Source organism: Leptopilina boulardi, unplaced genomic scaffold (assembly GCF_019393585.1).
Source record: "Leptopilina boulardi isolate dan_hultmark-lab unplaced genomic scaffold, ZJU_Lbou_2.1 LbouV2_229, whole genome shotgun sequence".
NCBI classification, from domain to species: Eukaryota; Metazoa; Arthropoda; class Insecta; order Hymenoptera; family Figitidae; genus Leptopilina; species Leptopilina boulardi.
Genome location: NW_026137784.1, coordinates 169,565 through 190,120, shown reverse-complemented (window position 1 = coordinate 190,120; position 20,556 = coordinate 169,565). Strand labels below are relative to the sequence as shown.

At 29.5% G+C, this 20,556-nt stretch overlaps 1 protein-coding gene across 1 annotated transcript in view; it reads right to left on the bottom strand.

Moving 5' to 3' along the window:
* The window catches only part of LOC127280221 (gamma-tubulin complex component 4-like), a 62,037-nt gene that overhangs the window by 16,864 nt on the left and 24,617 nt on the right, over positions 1 to 20,556 (bottom strand). The window lies entirely within an intron of this gene.

Here is a 20,556-nt window from a genome sequence, read left to right as displayed (position 1 = left end):
AAAACAATAAACCTACAGAATTCGATTTTATTAATCCTAGAATATCGCTATTTATTCTCACGAATCCGGAAGTTGATTTTGATTTTTTAAATCAATTATCCGAAGCAAAACGACGACCAAAATGTTTGGTGCTTCTTTTCAAAAAACTGTCAAATCACACTGAATTTTTTGTTACCCTTTGGAATCAACAATTTTTGGATGTCACTGTACTTACCATGACACCAATTGATGCACAAAATGATACGAAAAATTACAGAGAAACGATCATTCAATACAATCCATTCTCAGGGATAATATCAAAAGAATTTGCATCTTCTACAACTATTTGGTTTCCTGACAAAATCAAAAATCTTTACGGCTATCCATTAGTTTCAAGTTTTATAACATTTCCTCCGGATGTATTTACACGAAAACGTAAATCAGGAGAAATATACAATATTGGATTAGCTGTCAATAAATATGAAATATTGGGAAAAATAATGAATTTCTCACTTGTTAAATCATCAGTACAATATTGGGGAAGACTGACATGTTCAAAAAATGAAAGTACAGGAATTAATCTTGCACTCTTAATGAATGAAATACAAATTATAGGAGCCGAAGCAAATTTGGGAGTTTGCAATGGACATGCTATGGAATTTAGTAAAGGTTTAAGAAAAACACAATATGCAATGATTGTGCCACTTGTCAAGAAAAATGGAAAATCTGTGGAGATCCAGTGGAATGTGACTAAAGCATTAACAGTGATAATTTTACCTCTTCTTATTTGGATTGTTTCAAAAATTTTAAATTTTCAATCAGACAAATGGAAAATTGAGTATCTCTTTCGAATAATCTTTGGAACTGCAGTTCCTCAAGAGCCAATAAGAACAGCAGAAAGACTAACCTTCGCTGGCTTTTTATTTGGTTGTTTCATGTTCTCATCGGAAATTGTCTCAATGATGACTGATGTTCAATTGGAAACAAATTCTGTTTTCAAATATGAAAATTTAAATGATGTTTTAAATTCAGACTTGAAAGTATTGATTCATCCACTCTATCGTTATTTGCATAAGGACATTGATGATGCAGTTTTGCAAAAAATTTTAAACAAATCTGAAGATGTATTTTCAGGAAGGGCATGTGTTAAACAATTATTGGATGATAAAGATAAAAAGACAGCGTGCATTGTGGATTTAACTCAAGTTGAATATATGGTACGAAACAAAAGAGATAATTGTGGACTACCAGTTACTAAATTGATTAAAGATCAATTTCTATCGGATCCAACTGTCGCAATACATGGAGCAGGTATACCCTACACAAAACGTTTTAATGAAATAATTCAAAGATTAATAGACTCCGGCATACCGATCAAGTGGTTGGAACCTTATTTAAGCTACAAGAAAGTTGCTATTGTTCAAATTGCCAAATCTAATTGCATTACTGGAGAATCTAATATAATGATGCGACAAATGCTTTTTTTTCCTATCATTGGTTACAGCTGCTCTATTCTAGCTTTCGTTGTCGAGTTATTCATAAAGAAAATCTTGAGTAAAAAAATAACGTTCTAAAATTCTGTTTAAATAAAAAAGTTGTGTGAATTATTCTCTCTTTTACTTTTTAGAAAATAAGGCTTAAAAAACATAGCAATACTTTATAAAAATCGATAAATATCAATCAATAATTTAAAATTACTACTCTTCGAAATTTTTATTGCACTGACATATTTTCTTAGTCTACTTTAGACAGTAGAAGCAAACAGAAGTTTTTTAAAAAAAGCCTCTAATTTCTCAACAAACTAAATATTTGTTAAATAATTTATTCAGAACCTTCATAAAGTCTTATTGAAAACATTTAATAATGATAATTGAATGAATTTGAATGAAAATGTTAATAAAATTACTAATCAGATTAATAGTCCTTAAGAGTCTCGAAACTACAGGTACTAAATGGATCGACGGATTTGTCAAAAATGTTAAAAACGATCCGTACATTAATCAGATAATTTTTTTAATTGATAACAAAGTATTTACATTTCATCCACAATTTGAAAAACTAATTCAAAAATTATCAAACAACATTCCAATTCGAGAAATCATTTTACAAAAAAACAATAAACCTACAGAATTGAATTTTATTAATCCTAGAATATCGCTATTCATTCTTACAAATCCGGAAGTTGATTTTGATTTTTTAAATCAATTATCCGAAGCAAAACGACGACCTAAATGTTTGGTGCTTCTTTTCAAAAAACTGTCAAATCACAGAGAGTTTTTCAAATCCCTCTGGACTCAACAGTTCCTGGACGTTACTATTGTTACCATGAAATCAATTGATAACAACATAAACAGAGAAAAAGTGATTCAATACAATCCTTTTACGGGGATTTTATCCAAAAAATCTCCATCTTCTACAACTATTTGGTTTCCTGATAAAATCAAAAATCTATACGGCTATCCACTGATTGCAAGTTTGCTACCATTTCCACCGGATGTATTTGAACGAAAAAATCCTCGTGGAACTGTATCAAATTTTGGATTAGGAATTAAAAAATTGAAAACATTGGGAAAAGTAATGAATTTCTCAATTGTGAAATCATCAATTCCAATTTGGGGAAATCTCACTTGTTCAATAACAGGAAGTTCAGGTGCTAGTCTAGCTCTTTTAAGCAACAAAATTCAAACAATAGGAGCCGAAGCAATTATTGGAGTTTGCGGTGGAAAAAGTATGGAATTTAGTAAAGGTTTAAGAAAAATACAATTTGGTATGGTTGTGCCTATTGTCAAGCAAGATGAGGGATCTGTGAAAATTCAAAGGCAAATGATAAAAGCACTAACAGTGATAATTATACCATTTCTTATTTGGATTATTTCAAAAATCTTGAATTTTCAATCAGACAAATGGAAAATAGATTATCTCTGTCGAGTAATGTTTGGATCTGTAATTCCACAAGAGCCAATAAAAATAAAAGAAAGAATAATCTTCGTTGGATTTTTAATTGTTTGCTCTATGTTCTCCTCGGAAATTGTTTCAATGTTAACGGAAGTACAATTAAAAACAAAATCATCATTGAGATATAAAAATTTAAATGATGTTTTTAACTCAAACTTGACGGTTATGATTGCTCCCTATCATCGTTATATGCATAAGGATATTGATGATGTGGTTTTACAAAAAATTCTCCAAAAATCTACAGTCGAACAATTTTCAAGTAAGAAATGCATTGATCGTTTATTAAAATATAAAAATGTGGTATGCATTATGGATATTTCTGATGTGGAATTGATGTTACGAAACAAAAGAGATAATTGTGGAGGACCACTTGCTAAATTTATCATTAATGAATTTCTATCGAGTTCAGGAGCCACGCTACTTGGAGCAGGTACTCCTTACGCAAAACGTATTGATCAATTAATTCAAAGATTAATTGATTCAGGCATACCAATTAAGTGGATGGAGCCTTATACAACGCACAAATTTACTTCGTCTCAAATTGGTAAATCATGCATTTCCGAAGTACCAAAATCTAATTTAATAGTACGTCAAATGCTGTTCTTTCCTATGATTGGATACATCTGCTCTATTCTTATTTTCATCTTCGAATTATTCTTAAATTGGATTTTCAATATTATTAAATAAAGAAAATTTCATTTGTACAATAAATAATAAAATAATTTTAAAATTAATTAACAGTTTGGCATTTAATTTCAAATCCTAAATAAAAATTTCGAATTTTAAAGTTTTTATTTCTATAATTCTATAAATGAATTTGATTCTGTTTAATTCATCGGCCTGTCTCTTATTACACAAGGGTGTCAAGTATCGTCTCCATTACATTTACAAAGACTACTGTAGTATCGAAAACTTTAAAGTTTCTTTCATTCGCGCTTCGAGATCAACCTTCATATTCTACAGATTAACGATATACAGAATACTTCCTTTCCTATAAAACCGGCATCTTAAGAATCGCAAGTATTTCTTTAAATTTTTAAACACAAAAAAAATATACAAAGTTTTATATATAAAAGAAAACATTTTAAACTTATTTTTAAAAAATATTGATTTTTTTCCCACATAGTTAATTATTATTTATTTCCTTTTTTTTCCTTCATCGAAATAATGGGGTATAGAGAAATGGAAAAAAAGGTGCTGGTCGTAAAATTCTTTTTAAATGAGGTTTATAGAATGTGACAGTGTGAATCATCCCTTCTTTTAGTTTTTTTTTAAACTATGGCATAAAAAAAGTGTACATAGTATATACTATATATAAAAAGGGTCTTTTTTCTATCGTTTCCATAGAAAAAAAGTAAGACTTATATACGATATACTAAAAAGGGGAATCTACAAAGATTTACGTCCAATGCCAAATATTTGTTTCGATTGACTTAATATTTTTCTCATTTGTGTAAAATATCCCACGAATTTTATGTGATTCAAATTTTTAAATGATATAGAAATTCCAATTCATCGAATTTTTACATGTATGAATTTTTACGCTGAATTTTCATTTGTCCATTACAAATGTCCGAACAAACAACTGACAGAAAGATTTTGACATAACTTTTAAAATTGACCAATCACGATTTTCTTCATATAATTATTCTAATTGGTTAATTTTAAAAATTGCGCCGAAATCATTCCGTCAAATTGTTTGTTCGGTCATTTGTAATTTCGGACAAAAATGAAAATTCGGCGTCTTAAAAAATTCGTAGAAATAGAAATTCGGACAAATTAAAAGTCGATGGATTTGAAATTTCTATCATATAAAAATTCAAATCACATAAAATTCGATTAAATTAAAATTAAATTTAAAATTTTAAATAAAAATTCATGTATAATTATTTCTATTCAATAAGAACAATTAGAATTTATAAGAATAGAGCAAATTGACGCGGGGTCAAAATAAGATAATTACATTCGCTAACGATGCTAATATTAGTATTAGCACGTGATGAATTCAGTCTTCTGCAATAACTTTGTGCTTAAAAGCCATGTGAACAGAGTGTCGACAGCTGACTAGAATGCATACATATATATATATAAAATCTTTTTGCGCGCGCGTGGTCCTGCCACTGATTTCTCGTAATAATTATTTCTCGAATTTTATTTATACAACCTTTTACAACTACAGTTAATCTCAACGTCAGTTAGGCAGTGGTAATAAAACGTGCGTCACATTTCTCGTGGGCGCAAAAGAGACGAACGCTTGCGTCGCGACACTCTGACACAAACACGTCGTGTGTGACGTCTTCAAAGAATTATTAGCCAAGCCTGGGCTTAAGTCGTGCAAATTTCTGTAAAAATCAATTCGGAACTTTTATTTTTTTTTAATTTTTTTTTTTTTTTTGCGCCATTATGAAAAATTAAAATTCCAAATAAATATTATAAAAATAAGGAAATATTAAATTGAATTAAATAAAATGAGGTAACAATTACGAGAAAAGAGTTTTATATATAATGTACATTATATGTGACATACGGTCGCGGTTTTTGAAAGCGGACCTCCCCCACGAACACACAAAACCGTTGTGTCAAATTGACATCTGTAAATATATAAGTACGCGAGTAAAATAAATATAATACATTGTATAGAAAAAGTGTATTTTAGGCGGGAAAAAAAAAAATTTTTTTTTTCTCCCTTTCTATATCAATACCGCAAGCTTTGAAATAGTATATATACGCATTTATTGATCTGTCTTATGATTTATGTCCATCTTCGACCTCTTGATGGGGACCAAATCCGAATTAAGGGACTTGAGTTATTCGCACCCTCGGATTTTTATATCATTCCGAGGGTGCATCTATATAAGCCACTAGGCAAACCACATTTTTATGTAATCATATATTCGTTTTTCAAGAAACGAGGGAAATCAAATGAAAATCATTCAAATGGAAGAACTATTTTTAATCCCTTTTTAAATCCTTCAGCTATTGAGAAAAGAGAATAATTATTTTCTTATTATTATTTTGCTATACATCTGTTTTTTTATATATAACAGTTTCCGTTGAGAAAAATATAAAGTTTCTTTAAAATTACTTTATTTTTGTTTTAATAATTTTTATTAGCGAAAAATGAAATCCTACTAAATGAAACTTGTTGAAAGATGAAAATACCAAAAGTTGGAATAACATACAATAATAATTTGCCTACAAGATAAGAATAAATAATAATTTACACATAGTTTGATTTCGAAGAAATCAAGCTTGATTTTTTTGAAACAATGTTTCGTTTTTTTTTTATGATCTAGATTATAAATTCTGACAGCACGTGCGTGGGGAAAAATATATATATATATAGATATACCTCTTGGTCAGTGTCTAACATTCTGTAAAATGTCGAGGGTTACATGTGGTTACATGACCGCAGATGCCACTGTGACGGTGATTAGTGTAAGACATCCCCCCTGAACTCATTTTTATTTTATGCATATATTTCAAAAACTCACTTATGGCAATATGTGTGTGAGACAGGGAAATTATGCTTCCTGTCCTGGAAAATTCATCAAATTAAAACACATAAAATGTGCTTTTGTTTTAACGGAAATACTATCATTTTTTTGTATCACAATATTTGGTAAATATTTTTTTTTTTTTAATTTTATATCAATATAATAAGTTGTATACTTCTTTAAATAGATTTGTCAACTTTAAGTGTATTTTAATATACTTTCTCAAAGATTACAATACATGAAAAGCATTCAAAATTTTGGTGACTCATACATTGTATAAAAGAACTCTTAAATACTTCTTTATATGAGAATTTGAAAAGAATTTCTCTCAAAGGATTTTCAAAATTCTGTTTACACCGCAATTTCTTAACGGATTTCACAAAGTTTCATTCCCTCAAGTATTAGAAAAATTACCTATATTATGTATAGTGACCCTCTTCGTATTGAAAATTGAAGATAACAAAAGACCCCATGGGAATATCTTTGACAAATATTTTCCGTTCTTGCCGCACGTAATTATGTTACCTGTCGAATCTATTACAAAATTTTGCCCCAATTTGCAGAAAAAAAGACGAAAAAACAAGAAAATTTCGAAACCATTTTTTTAAATTTCCTACACGGAAAAAAAGAAATTGCTTACAGATGCTAACTGATGTTTGCTATCGGATCTATCAAAATTAGTAACCACAGCTAAATTTTTTTTCCATGACAACGAAAAAGTTTGCTGTGATAAACAATATCAGTATTAATTTTCAAAAAATTTACTGTCACAGCAAACTTTTTTGACCCCACAGTAAATTTTTTCGCTGTCCCTATATTAGCTAACGTAATTAGCTGTGACAGCTAATAGTTCGCTGCAACAGCAAAATTTGTCTATGCGTGTAAAACATCAATACTCATTATAACGAAACTTATATCAAATTTCTGCAGGCATAGAAAAAGTTAGCTGTGGCAGCAAACTATTTTCTAACATTACGTTTGCTAATATAGGGACGACAGTTAACAAATTTGCCGTGAGGTCAAAAAATTTTTGCAGTGAGAGTTAATTTTTAAAAATTTCTACTTATATATTCTTTATCCCAGCAAACTTTTTCGTTGTCATGGAAAAAAATTTAGCTGTGATAACTAATTTTGATTCATTCGACAGCAAACATAAGTTAGCATTTGTAAGCAATTTCTTTTTTCCTGTGTGTATAAAATGTTACCAAACATGTTTAGTAACATTACTTACAGATGCTAACTAAGGTTTGCTGTCGAACCTATCAAAATTAGGAACCACAGCTAAATTATTTCCTATGACAACGAAAAAGTTTGCTGTGAAAAACAATATTAGTCAAAAAATTTTAAAATTAACTCTCGCAGTAAACTCCACAAATTGTTAAATGCAGTTACTGTTTGCTGTGGCAGCGAAGTTTTTTCTATACCGCAGCAAAATTGTTCGCTGTCTTAGCAAATATTTTTAGCTACTGTAGCAAATTTTAACGGCAAAAATAGGAAATTTTCGACAATAAAAACAACACTTGAACCTCTTGACCTAATTATAATGAACATTATAAATCAAGAAAACATACATAAAGAAGAAAATTCACACGACCAAAATGACAAATTAGAATCAATCTCAACTCAATGTCATTGACATTCAACAATTGCAAAAGATTTTTTTTAACGGTCCAATAGGCCTTTTTTTAAGCATTTGGTGACACACACACACAAAGTATAGGACAATTCCAGTTGTGTAAATTAAATATATATGCGCGCACTTGGGACATCTCGAGGGGTTTCCATATAATGATAGCTAGAATTATAAAACGGGACCTAATACCCCGTGACGCCTTAAATTTTCTTTTCCTCTGTTGGAAGGAAGATGTGGTCAGTATTTTTCGAGGGGTTAAAAAGTCACACCGCAGATGCGATCATCAGCCACCGTGACGCAATTGAATTAAGTCCGAATTTATATAAGGATACAACCACAAGCCCTTAAAATATCGTCTCAAGCCTGATGGCGCTGAGAAAATTGGGAATAATAGTAAATGGCACATAAATCGTGAATTATACTTCGCGATTCTATATTTTCCAAAACGAGATAATATGTTAAGAAAACGGTTTTACAATCAATATATTGTGTATATAAGAAAATTTCTTTTTTTTCTATTTCTAATTTTACAAGAAATAAAAAAAGAAATTTAGTTAAAATTTTTAATAATAATAATAAATATCCAAATTTTTTTTTTTGGAAAATAAAATTGCGAGTATCTTTTAATTGATTTCCTCATTTCTGAGTATCATTTTCATGAAAATAAATAAGAAAATAAAATTATATGGACGCTGTGTTCGCGCCTCGGCTCATTCAGCCAATTAAAAAGATCATACGTCATCCCCGCCAATTAGCAGTGAGAAAGCAGCTTGTAGCGCAGTCTTTTACTTTTCTCGTTTTTCCTTTTTCTCGCGATGACTAACTGCGGATAATTTTACACGTCCCTCAGAAAATGATCCTGTCGACGCTCAACTGTTGTGTAATATACTTATAATCATAGCAAACATATTCTCCAATTAATTATTAAAAAAAAAGAAAAATTAATTTTTTTTTCAAAAATAACTTTTTTCAAACTATTTTTTCAAATAACTTTTTTCTGTATATAAAAAATAAAATAAATTTTCAATAAACGATACAATTTTACAATAGTTATATTCGTTATTAAAATTCTACATAACCGTAACACCATAATTTTTATAAAACCTCATAAATTTTCAAAGTCTATAGAATTTTTCTCTTTGAACAAATTCGCGATGCTCAATTTCATCTCAATGTAATTCGATATCGATTATCCATATTTTACATATATTACATGATTTTTTGGATACTAACTTATGCGTAAAAATATAAAAAAGGAATCTTAAAATTTTTTCAATTATTATTATTATAAAAAAATAGAAAATTATAAATCATTAACAATAATGAAATAAAATCTATACGAAATATAAACTAAATACACAAAACATATGAGAGCATATGGTCCAAATGAAAACAAATTATCCTCAAGTTTCGCTATTGCGTGACAAAAGGAAAATTATTGTCACAAGCGATACTAGTAGATAGCGTGAAAAATTGGGGATGATTAATGGAATTTCCTCGAAATATTTGTGTCTATAGCTTGTAATCATATCGTATACCGAACTTTTATTGTAATTATTTCGTATATAGTAAAACACTATATATATATGTGTATGTGTATTCTGATGACATGTGCTTTTCAGGAGGTTTGTATAAAAAAGAAAAATCTCCCCCGTGAAATAATACTATATTTAACATATTATTTCAAAATATCATTAATCAAATATTAGAAAAAAATATATCGCATACTACATATCAACAACTAAAACTATCAATAATCACATCAAAAATAAACAATAATTAAAAATTCTAATTAAAATTTTTTTTTTAATTTAATATTCGCTATTTGTGAAATTTTTGCTGCAAAAATGTTTTATTTTTAAAAATTTTGACTGATATTGTTTTTCACAGCAAAATTTTTTTGTCGTCATAGCAAACAATTTGGCTGTGGTTACTAATTTTGATAGATTTGACAGCAAACATCATTTAGCATTTGTAAGCAATTTCTTTTTTTCTGTGTGTATAAAATGTTACCAAACATGTTTAGTAAAATTACTTACAGATGCTAACTAAGATTTGCTGACGAATCTATCAGAATTAGTAACCACAGCCAACTTATTTGTTATGACAACGAAAAAGTTTGCTGTGATAAACAATATCGATCAAAATTTTCTAAAAATTAACTCTAACAGCAAACTTTTTTGATCTAACAGAGAATTTGTTCGCTGATCCTATATTAGCTACACACAAAGAGAAAGTTTTCTGTGGCAGCGAACTATTTGCAGCATCAAATTATGTTCGCTAATATTTAGAGACAGCAATCAAATTCGCTGTGGGATTAAAAAAGTTTGTTAATTTTTAAAATTTTTATCTGATACTGTTTTTCACAGCAAAACTTTTTAGTTGTCATAGTAAATAATTTGGCTGTGGTTACTAATTTTGATAGATTCAAAAGCATCATGCTAACTAATGTTTGCTGTCGAATCTATCAAAATTAGTAACCACAGCCAAATTATTTGCTATCACAACAAAAAATGTTTGCTGTAATTAACAATATCAGTCAAAATTTTAAAAATTAACTATCACAGTAAATTTTTTATTTCCACAACAAATTTGGTTGCTGTCCCTATGTAAGTGAACATAATTTTATGTTGGAAATAATTCGCTACCACAGCAAAATTTTTCTATACGTGTATATACAAAATAGAAATTAGTTTTCTGTTGCAGCAAAGTATTTGCAACATTTCAATTATGTTCTCTAATATTTAGGGACAGCAACCAAATTAGCTGTGGAGTTAAAAAAATTTGCTGTAAGAGTTAATTTTTAAAAAATTTTGTCAGATACTATTTTTCACAGCAAAACTGTTTAGTTGCCATAGTAAATAATTTGGCTGTGGTTACTAATTAATGAATGTATTCGAAAGTAAAGATGCTAAGTAATGTTTATTGTGGAATCTATCAGAATTAGTAACCGCAGCTAAATTATTTGCTATTACAACAAAAATGTTTGCTGTGATAGTCAAAATTTTTAAAAACTCTTACTTTGGTTGTTGTCTCTACATGAGTGAACATAATTTAATATTGGAAATAGTTAACTGTCACAGCAAACTTTTTCTATACAAAATAAAAATTGAAAACACCATAGAATTGAAAATTCATACGCTAAATTAAAATTGAAAGAATACTCTTTTATTTCTTAGTAATTGGATCTAATCACTGAATCGCCTTTTATTTCTTTAATTTCAAACTGTTAATAATTGAAAATTGAAAGTTCCATAAAGCAAATGTCTGCGTGTAAGTTTGTGATCAATTCGTACCGACTTTTATTGTAATGTACCTCGTAAAACAGTGTCCGGTTGACTTGTGCCTTGCAGGGGGTTTTATTATATTATATATAGAATGAAGAAAACACCCCCGTTAACAGAGCATGACCCCCACACACACATACCCCCTTTTTCCTTGTCTGTTTCGCGTATAGAGTAGTGGCAGCGGTTACGAATAATTATGTATTCATGCTAATCCACGTGGTGGACATTATCATATGTCAAGGGTTGAAGCTTTCTTTTTTTTTTGGAGAGGGAGGGCGTGCATACGGAATTTTTGAGCGCATAATGTTTTTAAAGGCGCATGTATATAGAGCGCTTTAGTGTTCTCGACCCTAATTTTCAGAGAGAGAAAGAGAAAGAGAGGTCTTATCTGAGTCCTCGATCCGATCATTGTCATTAGACATGCTTGATGGACGTTTACGATGATGGAAAAGCAAAAGGCGAGCAGCGACTAATGAAAAAAAAAAAAAAATTATATTATTATATACCATTCTGATGAAAAACGTGACATACGGCGCACTTTTCGGGTGACCGCGCACGTGACTTTTGATCAGTAGAGGGGATGAGATTTTGATGAAAGAGTCAAATGTTGCGAAATCATTGCCTTTAATAGTTTAATTTTCATCGTCATCGATCAATCGAGTGAGAATTCAATGTTGCTATATATATGACGCGTGTACATTCGTCATTTCTATATATATAAAGGCGAACCCGATGGTGAGAGTTGTGGACCATTTACCATTGTATTCTATGACTGACTTGAGGTAAATAGGCGGGTAGTGACTGGTGATTTTCTATTTAGTATCCAAAAAGGAATTGTGCGGTATAAATTTTCTGCGCTACTGTCGGAAAATCGAAAATATCGAAACTGAAACTATTTCCAAAAGAGAAATATGATTTATTTTAATTTGCTTAGTGGCACATTTACGTGATTCATAGCGATGAAAAGTGATGTGTGGAAAATACGATATTTCTATATTGCGCTATGGCAAATTTATGTTGACAATTTTGAAAAACATGTATGCGGAAGAAAAGAAATTGCTTACAGATTCTAACTGCTGACGAATCTACATCAAAATTATAGTAACAGCTAAAATATTTGCCATTAATTTAAAAATTCAATGCTAAATTGAAATTCTACTGTTGGATAAATGTTATAAAAAATTTTTTTTCCAGTTTAATGAGTTATAACTTTAATTGCCGCGTACAATGCATCAAATTGTGGCACGTGCCTCCATTAATGCATAAATTATAGTCCTGGAGAGACAATTAAATAGTACAACATGTGTTAATATAATTATGTTCTTTGTTCCTCTATATATTCAATTCAAATGACTCGTTACTTTATTCAAATTTAATTTTATAATTGGTTCAAATTACCAACTAAAAAAAAACGATAAAATTTTCCTACTTTTTCCCTATAATAAAATAATTAAGTAAAAACTCACCGATCGATGAATCCCTCGTTGAGAGCATAATAGTCCTTGTGGTCCAGCAGACGAATCTTTCCTCATCTCTGGTTCTGAAATAGAAAATATTTTTCATTATTTTAATCTAATTTTCTTTAAATTTAATTTCCTTTCTAATTCCTAATTTCATCTATTGAATTTGTTTTAGTTTTTCAACGATCGTTTAGTGTATATATGATTTGCACCCCTCAGGATTTACGACTCGTTTCTAAATCGTTTCGTACTCGTATCATTTTCGAGGAATCACTTAACGCTTAAATATTTTTGCACACATATGCATTAAAGTAACAGTTGTGTTATTTGTAAACGTGAGTGAATTTATATATCAGTTAGTCATGACATTCGAGGAAATTGAAATTATACATTAAATATATCGAAACGTACCAGATTATATATATATATATATATATATATATATATATTCGTAATAGTGAAAATACAGAAATAACAGTTGTTGAGGCATGAAATTATCATTAACCACTATATGGCAAAAACTAGGGTGCTTTTCTATACTGCTCTCTAGCGCCTGACATATAATGACAAATGAACTTTTATTTCCCACTTTCTCCAAAAAAAAAAATTTCAACTTTACAATAAACACTGCTCTAAACATCGAATATCACTTTTTTTTCCAATATTTCTGTATTTCGATATTAAACAATTTGTCATGGCTGTCTTCTTCTTATTTCTTTTCTTTTTTTTGCCCAACATTGTACTTTCAGAGGCTTGTTCGTGTCTTCTGGGAAAAATGAAAGTAGCTCACACGAGATAATTTTTCAATACAGAAAGATGCGTCGGAATATTTTGTAGTTTTAAAGGAATAAACACAAAAACAGAAAATAGTGTTTCCCTTACAAAAAGTGACGAAATGGGTGTAAACAGATTCATTTTTTAAAGTTTACTACTAAGAACTTTTTTCGCATCGCAAGATGTTATGTTATTATTAATTGATTTGCATTGATGGAAGAATAATTTTTAAAATTATGAAAAATGAAAAAAAAAATCAATTAATTATATATACTCTAAATTTGAATTAGTAAAAATTTTATCTAATTTAAATTAGTTTACTTTTAGTTAAATTTTACTAATTCGATAGTGAACAAAATTTCCACTATTTTAAATACTAAAAAAGCAAATAATTGAGTCACTAATTCAAATTCATTAAAATTTTTACTAATTCTTAGAGTATTATTTAAATTAGTGAAAGAATTTTCATTAATTTAGACAGTATAGTTGAATCTGATAAACTCATAAAAAATAAAATGCATATATATAAAAGATTGACAAATGTTGAGGTATTTTTCAATTTGATCTTCATCAAAAAATTAAGTCTATTTTAAAAAATTCAATGCAAAATTTCCTTTAATGATGATGACCCGTCATCAATTTTCTCTCTCTTGGGATTCGTTTCACTATTCCCATAGAAAATACATGCCCTCTGTCCAGGTGGCACTCGACCGCACTTCAATTTCAAAAAGAGGATTTCCTTCCGAAAGATTATATGGAATAGAGAAAGACCTTATTCTCTAAAGGTATATATCTGAAGGATAAACAAAAAAGAGAAAGAAAATATCAAATTTTCCATGTGTAAAAAAAAAGAAGAGGAGACAAATTCCCTTATATATAGAACAGAAAAAGAAGAAGAAGAAAAAGATACGACACAAAAATCCCCTATATGGATATAAACGAAGAGAAATATCAAAAAAAAAAATTTCTTAGGGGAAACTAAAGAGAGTGTGTATGTGCAATTGAATAGCAATATAATACCGAATACAAGGGCGCTGAATAGCTTGAATGACAATGAGGGACCTGATTTTAGAATACGAGCTCATTAATGGGTCAGTTCGTCAAGATTTTTGGACCCCTTGCTGTTTTCACTGGGACATTTTCTCGATGTATATTTAATCCAAAAGAAACCCCCTTTCATTTTTGTCAATCCTCTTCTTCAATCACCTTTGATCTTTTAACAAAAATGTGTCATTCGTTATATAATCATGACTACGATTTGTTATTCTCACCCACTATTTCAAATTTATTACTTCTTCCTTTTTTGTGTGCCTAAAATATATTTTTTTTCCTGTTAATTTAATTTATGTCTCTCATTAGAATTCTCTTCAAAGTCTGGGAAATTTCGAAAAACTTGTGTATGATCATAATTATAGCATTTATAAATTAAATTATTAATTTAATTAAATAATTAACTAATGATATATATTTAATTTAATTAAATAATTTTAAAAAATATAATTTAATTAAACGAAACATTTCAATCATTTTTTTGTTCAGATTTAATTATATACAGGATACATAAATTTCCCCCTGACAAAATGTTAAAATACACATTTTTTTTAAAAAATTAATTGGGTGTCTTTTTTTTTAACTTCGAGACGCACCCTGAATTCTTATATGGCTTCCTTTAAATATAATTAGGGGTGTTATTCACTTTACGTTACTTTTCTGTAAATATTTCACATGAAAGGATTTACATTCCCTTTTATTAAATTTTGATTTTTCGCGGTTCACTAATTTATTACGTAAATATAAAAAATTATACACTATACACTGAAAAAAAAAAAATTTATTTGATTCAAATATAATCGGTTACTTGACTATTATTAAATAAATATTTATTTGATAAAAATAATAAAACACAGCCTACTAGCCAATTTATTTGGGGTAAATAAAATTTTTTATATTTAAATCAAATAAAAATTTATTTAAATTAAATAAATATTTATTAGTCTGTGAGACCAAATATATATATCATTGGAAACATTTTAATTTATTAAATTTTTTAAAAAGTATTTTATTATATTTACTATTATTTTTAATTGAAATTTTCTAATTTAATATCCAATTAAACTATTTCTCTATAATTGAATTCAAAATTAATTGCGGTCTTCAAAGTAGAGAGAGAAAATAGAGTCATAAATCATTAAAACTAAAAAAGGGATTTTTAAAAAAAATAATTAAATACATATTTATTTAATAATAAAGTAACCGATTATTTGAATCAAATAAATTTTTTTCCCAGTGTAACGAAATAAAAAATATATTAAAAAATGAATTAAAACTGTTCCATCAATATTTATTTTTATTCGTGTGAAACAAATATTGCTCGAGTGTATTTTTCTCATTGTTTTCTTATTTTATTTTTTTTTTTTTATACCCCGACGACTTATTTTCTCTAACACTTTGCGCGATTACACCCTTAATACACTTGAATTACTTTGCGCATTTCAACTCTTTTCTCTTTCTCAAAACTCCTTTTTACATTCTTCGTGTTATTTACTCCATTATCTACTCTTTTTTTTTTTTTTCATTCTTTAAAATTGAGTGCAATTTCTTCGCACTCGCTTTATTTTGCCTTTTCGAATTTGAATCACAATGTCTATGGGACTCTCAACTGACTTAACTCTTTTTGTATTTCGATTCTAAGGTCTGATTATTATAATTCAGTGGATTGCGCATTGGAAATAAGTCTACTCAACTCTGCGGGAATATTTTTTTTATTCACTTCCCTCTCGGATTATAAAATTTATTTCTATTTCAATATCAATTGAATCGCAGTAGGTTTGTTGGCAAAATTCAACTAGAAATTTAATAGATCCCAAGTGAACAGCGCGTTAATTCACTATATATTATTGATGAAAATAATTGATTCAATAAAATCTTTTTGTTCTGTAGGTATAAGCAAATAAAAAATTATAGGTTATGTTTATATAATAGTTTTACATATATACCTTGCTTAAAACTTTCTTTTAGAATATGTAAAATTGCTATTTTTATTTTCAATGCAACAAAGAATTAAATTAGTTTCCTTTTTGTGTATTTTCCCTTCAATCAATCATGAACATAACCTATAATTATTTGCTTTTTTTCCAAATGAAAATAAACAGGATATAATTAATAATAATAAACGTCACAAGGATTTTCAAATTTAGAAAACAAATAAATTTTTTTAAAATTTAAAATGTATTTTTTAAAAATTGCAGCAAGCTTGCAGCAACCTTTCCAGAAGCTTGTTTAAATTCTCCTGCAACCTTACGTAGCAAGCTTACGGCAATCTTTCACGGCAAGCTTGCCGCAATCATTCTTAGTATGCTTGCAGCAATCTTGTAGAAATCTTTCATGGCAAGATTGCAGCAACCTTTCCTGGAAAGCTTACAGCAACCTTGCAGCAACCTTTCCAGAAGCTTGTTTAAATTCTCCTGCAACCATACGTAGCAAGCTTACGGCAATCTTTCACGGCAAGCTTGCCGCAATCATTCTTAGTATGCTTGCAGCAATCTTGTAGAAATCTTTCATGGCAAGATTGCAGCAACCTTTCCTGGAAAGCTTACGGCAAGCTTGCACGGTGAACTTGACGCAAGCTTGCTGCAAGTTTCCGTGCTATCTGGGTATCTTCCTATCTATCTTATATCTTAAGAAACTAATGCATTTTAAGTTGTTTTAGATATAACTTAGAAGCAAGTTATAAAAAACATCTTAAAACGTCGACTAAAACATATCTTAAAATAAGATACTTCTTTTTGCAGTGTATTTTGCGAAAATATTTTGATAATAAAAAAAACTTACCAATTTGGAGATTATCCCTCGTCGAACCGGACATAACCTCTTCTGAACCAGATTTCTTCCTATTTTATCAAAGAAATTTTTCTTCCCATCCTTATTCGCAGTCTGAAACATTAAATAAAACAAAAATTTCTTTAATATAATCAAAAAACTAAAAAAAAAAAAAAACAAAAGATTTATAAATAAATAAATTTTTGATTATAATTAGAGAGTTTTTTCCTCAAGCAAAAATTGATATAAATTACCCTATTAGTAATCCCTCCTTTCCCCGCCTCTTGAAAGTAAAACATCGTCAAGAGTCCTCAGGAAAAATATTATGAAAGGGGTGAAAAGTCCTCAACCTAATTTTCCCTTTGCTCGGTTTGTCAGCAAATATCAAGCGAAGCGTGCAGATGTGATTTCTTACGTTCTCTTTAGATCAATTGGCATATATGACTTGCTCTCATTTATGGGTGAAAAAAGGGTTCAGGGAAAAAAAAAGAATTTCACGTCGCAGAGGAACCTCTATGTTTATGGGTAAAAGAGATTCATTTTGGTATATATAGAAAATGCTTTTCGATGCGGTCACAAAGCCAGCATCATGTGAGCACCGAATCTAGATTAAAGAGAGGGGTTGTTTTCAAATAATGTCCCGCAGTGGTGATTTTATCGCAATCTACCCTTATATATATATAAATGTGTGTTTGTGGAGAGGCGCTCGCTTTCGGTCTCGTTTTTTTTGGGGGGGGTTTATTCATTACCAATGACCCTGGAGCCAGACTTTACGAAAAAAGGGGTGAAAGAAAAGAAAGCAGGTTTCGACGCGGCCACGAAGACTAATTTTCGGTAAAGCCATATATATATATAGTGCGTCGAGATTGGGTGCGCGCTAAGGGGAACAAGGCCGAAAAAAAGGGTTACAGATTCGCGCCCCACGATTCACAAATCCTCCCTTCTATATCCGTTTCTTATCTGTCACTGAACATTTCTTTTTTTAATGTTCATGTATACACGAATTCTTTTCATCAAACCGGTGCTGCGATCTTCGCCGCTTCTTATAAATTGTTCGTTGGGATTCTTATAGTTTTTTGAATTTTTTCAACTATATTATTTTGGATGGCTAATACAAAATAATCAAATTTCTAAATGTACTTCAATTTTTTTCCTTTCTTCCTAAATGATAATTTCAAATTTCTTTTATATTTTTATAAACAAGGTATAAGAGTAAATTACTACATTTCAAAAATGCCAACAATGTTGGACAATATTTATAAATTACTATTTAGAAACACAAATCGATTACTACTTTTTAAAATTTTTCCATTGGACTGGCATAACAGTATTTTTTCACTCAACGTTAAACGGTAGTATAGCAAAAAATAATGAAAGAAAATTTTCTTGAATACTAAAATGAAAATGTTAAAATTACTCATCAGTTTGGGATTATTAATACTCAACATTCTGAAAGTTGATGGCGAAAATACTAAATGGATTGATGGATTAGTCAAAAATGTTAAAACAAATCGGAACATTAATCAGGTAATTTTTTTAATTGATAACAAAGTACTCACATTTCATCCACAATTTGAGAAAATAATTCAAAAACTATCGAGCAACATTCCAGTTCGAAAAATCATTTTACAAAAAAATAATACACCTACACAATTGGATTTTATCCGTTACAATCCTAGAATATCGCTATTTATTCTCACGAATCCTGAAATCGATTTTGATTTTCTAAATCAATTATCCGAAGCACAACAACGACCAAAATGTTTGGTACTTTTTTTCAATGAACTGGCAAATTACAAAAAGTTTTTTAAATCCTTCTGGATTCAACAATTCTTGGATGTTACTGCTGTTACCATGAATCAAAATTTTCAAAATCACACTAAAGAAATGGTCATTCATTACAATCCTTTTACGGGGTTGTTATCGAAAAAATTTGCTACTTCTAAAACCATTTGGTTTCCTGACAAACTGAAAAATCTACACGGTTATTCATTGATCGCAAGTTTACTAGCATATCCACCTGATGTAATTGACAGAAAGAGTCCATCTGGAAATGTAACCAAATATGGTATAGCAATTCAAAAAATTGAAACATTAAAAAAAATAATGAATTTCTCACTTGTGGAATCATCAATACGAAAGTGGGGAAATGTGGCTTGCACCCAAAAACAAAGTACAGGAATTGGTCGTGCTTTGTTTACAAACAAAGTTCAAATATTAGGAGTCGAATTAGCAAACGGAATGTGTAATGGAAAAACTACCGTTGTGAGTAAAGGTTTAAGACAATTACAATTTGGCATGGTTGTACCTGTTATTAAAAATGAAATAACATCTGTGGAAATCCACTGGCGAGGATCAAAAGCATTAACTGTTATAATTTTGCCTCTCATCACTTGGATCGTATCAAGAATTTTGGACTTTCAATCAGAAAAATGGAAAATCGAGTATCTAATTCGTGTTATATTTGGAACAACAGTTCCAGAAGAACCAATAAGAATAGCAGAAAGAATAATGTTTACTGGATTTCTAATCGCTTGTTTCATGTTCTCGTCGGAAATTGTTTCAATGATGACGGACGTTCAATTGAATGCAAAATCAACATTTAAATATGAAACTTTAGAAGATGTTATTAATTCAAATTTAAATGTTTTAATTGCCCCCTACTATCGTCGTATTCATAATAATGTCGATGATGAATCTATACAAAAAATTTTGAAAAAATCAGTTGACCTGGAATCAAGTAATGAATGCGTGAGACGATTATTGGAATATAAAAATGTTTCGTGCATTGTTGAAATTGCCGAAATGGAACTAATACTACGAAACAAAAGAGATAAATGCGGACGACCACCTTATAAGTATATTGTAAATAAATTTCTATCGAGTGTAGGATCAACAAAACTTGGTGCAAATTGTCCCTATGGTAAACGCGTAGATCAAATAATTCAAAGATTAATTGAATCCGGCGTACCGATTAAATGGATGGAACCTTATACAACGCCTAAAGATGCTTTAGCTCAAATTGACACTGTATGCGAATCTCAAGCACCAAATTCTAATTTAATGATACGTCAAATGTTGTTTTTCCCTATCATCGGATACGTCTGCTCTACTCTTACTTTTACTTTCGAATTATTCTTTCATTGGCTGTT